Raw genomic sequence first — 4,090 nt, 5'->3', positions numbered from 1 at the left:
CCCTAGATGGTTCAGTTCAATGGTTTTAATTGTCAGTACCATATCAATAACTACTTTGATCTGGATCTCCTTTAACTAGCTAATCATAATCAAGAATAAGGACTATTTCATCATACATCATGCATCACAGCTTTTTGCTGCTGGTGGGGCCCATGTTGTGCAGAATGTGCCGTTTTTGGGGTTTTTTTTTCGCCCCTGCCCTTCAAACAGTCTGAGTCCGCCACTGGTGACTCACTATAAGCCCACTGCAGAAGGCAGCCAAAGCACAAGTTTTCCATTTCACTGGAATGCACAATTACAATGATAAATGGTAAACTTGAACTTTTTCCAACAAGTTCAAAATAACTTTTTTTGCTCAAAATTAGCTTTATGAGTCTGCTTGTATTTGACTGTTTGGTTCAGTCAAATTTTTCGGCCCCTCCCTAACTGGATCCATGCCTAATATAGCTGCTGGTTGTATTAGCAGTCATGCTTATTAGCATTACATGAAAGAGAGATATTCTTATATAGCAGCAGTGAACACAACACATGGGCCTGTATATAATGGTGCTGATTCAGACCTAAACAACATACTAACAACTACAAACAGTTGCAATGCAATAAACAGTAGAGAGCCTCTAATAGCAGTGAAGTAAACAGGTTAACAATTAAAGTTATTTCAAACATGACGTTGCACATATCCAGTACCTCAACATAAAGAACTTCAAAATTACACGAGTTATGAAGGTGCAGGCCTCTGGGTCTGAGCAGGGAGGCAAACCAGAAAGTGTCTTAAGCTGCATTCTACCGAAAATTCCAGCAGGGGGCGCTAAGTTTGGCTGCAAAAAAATTCTGTCCATTCATGTCAGTGCAAAATGAGAAAACTTCTCACTTGATTTATTACCTCAGAATTTTTTTAGGACAACACTACAGTCTCAATCACTAGCAAAAAATCTTCTTCAAGACAATTTGATGTTAATAGTTCAAATAATGGCCCCATTTAGAAGAAAATAGATGAAAAAGAATCATATGATTTGAGGCGTGGCTACCTTTGATTGACAGGTCACTAACAAGGCGAGCCGTCATCAGGAGAGAAGCGGAACAATGCGTATCCACGGCAACGTGTCAATAAAGATATATATAATGTTATATAGATAGAAAAAAGGACGTTTAGCGGTTTGGTCTCATAACTTTGACCCTTTCACTGTATTTTCACTTAATGACAGTTTATTTGAACGTTTTGTTCAGTAAAAATGTCTTGTTCAGCGTTTGGTTGGACTAACAGAAACTCCAAGGAGTCGCCGTTATTTTTTCTTAGTTAAGTAACGTACATTTTGTTTTTTGCTAGCAAAAACTAACATCCTAGTTAATACTAACATGAATTAGCAGCGACTTCTCTCAGTCAGGTTGAGATGTAGAGAGGCTGTAGTCAGTGATCAGATCCCTCTCACTCCTCCACAGTCCAGATATGGTCTGGTCCCCGTATCAGAAACAAGATGGCGACGCAAGATGGTGACGAGTGTAACGCTGAACTCGATGCTTCCAACGGGCCACAAACCAATGGGTGACATCACAGTGACTACATCCATTATATGTATATATATATATATATATATACACACACACACACACAGTCTATGTGAGGGTGCCATTTTCATTCACAACTAGGAATATCAACGAAAGGTGTCTAACATTATACATAAAGTGAATCATCTTAAACCAAATACTAGTACTACAACAATAGATTTATGGAGTCTATTGGGAGGGCTGAGGGACATGCCTAACAGACTCAATTCAGGGGAAAATATTTTTCAGCATCCTGGCTAGCTGTCTTTTTACAGATTTCTTTTGGTCTTGCATATTGCGAATTTTAGAACATTAAATGATTGTTTCTTTAGCCCAGGCAGTCCAATAACCAGCCACTAACAAGCTACTTTATATTCAGTTATTCAGGCCAGCTGGTGACTGTGCGTCTGACCACTGTGTTCCCAGATCTCTGCAACGCATAAAATGCTCATATCTGGTCAGACAAGATTAGACAAGAGCTAGATTGTAAAAACTAAAGATTTCTCAGATTTTCCCAAAGAGATAATAACAGCTTTTCCTTATTTCAATCTGCAGTTCACAGTTGATGCCTGCACGGAGGAGCTGTACAGTTAGTTACTGAGAAAGGCTCCCACTCTCCCTCAAGGATCATTGTGGATGATTTGCATGTTTCCACCACAGAATGGAGGATATGAGACATGTTTATATACAAATAGAATACTGTGTGTGTGTGTGTGTGTGTGTGTGTGTGTGTGTGTGTGTATATCCTGTGCTCTCAGCCTGGATCCCTGTGTTCCCCTCACACAGTTCCCATGGTGCAAAGTTCCTGTCATCCCACAGTGCGACACTCACACACACCCACGCTCTCTCTCTCTCTCTCTCTCTCTCTCACACACACTCACACACACACACACACACACACACACACATACGGAGAGAACAGAAGAGATTTAGTAATGTGGACAGGCTTACAGATGAGATAAAAGACATTGTTGCCTCCACGGATGGACTGTAGTTCTGTTCTGTGACGCTCAGTCATGTTTGTCTGTCGTCAGTCGTCTCACTGTTCGCTTTTTTTTTGTTTCCTTCACAGCAGGATGTTTGGCCGTGTGTTGGAGCTCTCTGCACGTGCTCTGACTGTTATAGGCAAGGAAGCAGAAACCACATGTCACATTCTTCCTGAGCTTCTGGAGATACAAACACCCTCTGCTGATTGAAAATTAAACTACAGGACACTGCACACTGTTCTGTCAGTGAGATTTTACATTGAATGTATTGAATGTATGGCACTGTACTATTTTGTTGTCTACATGTACATGTGCTACACAAAACATTGGGATCCTCCAAGATTTTGTATGATTAAATGATTTGTATGATTTTATGTTTTGTTTTCATGTGTCGAGGAAACAAACACCAAATTTCTCCAATGTTTAAGTGCCAGTGTATGATGCTAACATTTTAAGATATACAAACTTTTCTTGGGTCTTTGTGGTTTCAGTTAGCAGTGGCAGGTTCAATATTGGTCTTCTGCAGCTATCATGAGTAAAGTCTTGCCCACAGTGCTCCTACATTTACAGTTTTTTTCAGTCAAACCAAACAATGGATTACCTGCAAAAACCTTCCCTGCTCAAAATCCTAGTTTATCTTTCAAAAGTAAATATTTGAGTCAATTAAAATGTCAGTGCCATCAGGAAGACAAGTCTTTGTGTCATTGCTCACGAACAACAAAGTCAAAATGCTGAGTCATGTTGTCAATATAACAGTGTACTGTGTAAGTTTTTTCTGATGTAAACTATGACTAAGGTTTGATGACAATGATATGAAATGAACAAGGCCTCACTTTTTCTGTATGGCATATATGCAGTTTCAACAGTACAAAGTTTCATATTATACAATGCATTCTTTCTGAAAGCTATTTTATGCCCCTTATAAGGCAGTCAATTTTCAACAGCCAAAGAACCGGCTCTCGGCCAGGAACACTGGTTCGAGATCTGCATCAACTCTTTGCTGGTCTTGAACCAGGAACCACTTGCATCTAGGGCTGGGGGCGGGATTATCTGATCAACAAGACCAAATAAAGTGTGTATCAGTAACAGTGCATACTGTGGCGGTGTAAGTGATCAGTTTAACATTGTCACTCCTTAAATCGTTACACTGATCATCATTTTAACAGGAGGAAACTATGGGATTACCGTATTTCCTCAAATAGTAGGCGGGGCTTCTATTAATAAAAAAATCAGTTTGGGACCCGGTTGATAATAGGGATAGGCTATTATTTGAAGGAGGCTTTTATTAAAAAAAGAAAATAAGAGGAGCTCTGACCGGCACTTTTTAGAGTGTTTTACACAGCGCATTGTAGCCAGTTACCCGGATGTCAGCCATATTGGAAGGACTCGGATGTAAACAAACAATGAACAGCACGCTGAATGTTCATTTTAAGCAGGATTTAAAATGTCTAAACTACTAAAAAAGCCCAGAAGAACGTGCGTAAACGACTCGACTTTACAGAGAATGACTAGGACAGCAGGAGAAACAACCATATTTACCTACAGTACTAACTTGTGTG

General features: G+C 39.8%; 1 long non-coding RNA gene across 1 annotated transcript; it reads left to right on the top strand.

The window, feature by feature from the left end:
• Positions 1-834: 834 nt before the first annotated feature.
• Positions 835-2,903, top strand: LOC131991282 (uncharacterized). Its single transcript, XR_009396128.1, has 2 exons — positions 835-1,573; positions 2,618-2,903. It is a non-coding gene; the product is annotated as an uncharacterized LOC131991282 (long non-coding RNA).
• The last annotated feature ends 1,187 nt before the right edge of the window (positions 2,904-4,090 follow it).

Source organism: Centropristis striata, chromosome 18 (assembly GCF_030273125.1).
Source record: "Centropristis striata isolate RG_2023a ecotype Rhode Island chromosome 18, C.striata_1.0, whole genome shotgun sequence".
NCBI classification, from domain to species: Eukaryota; Metazoa; Chordata; class Actinopteri; order Perciformes; family Serranidae; genus Centropristis; species Centropristis striata.
This window is presented reverse-complemented; position numbering and strand designations above follow the sequence as displayed.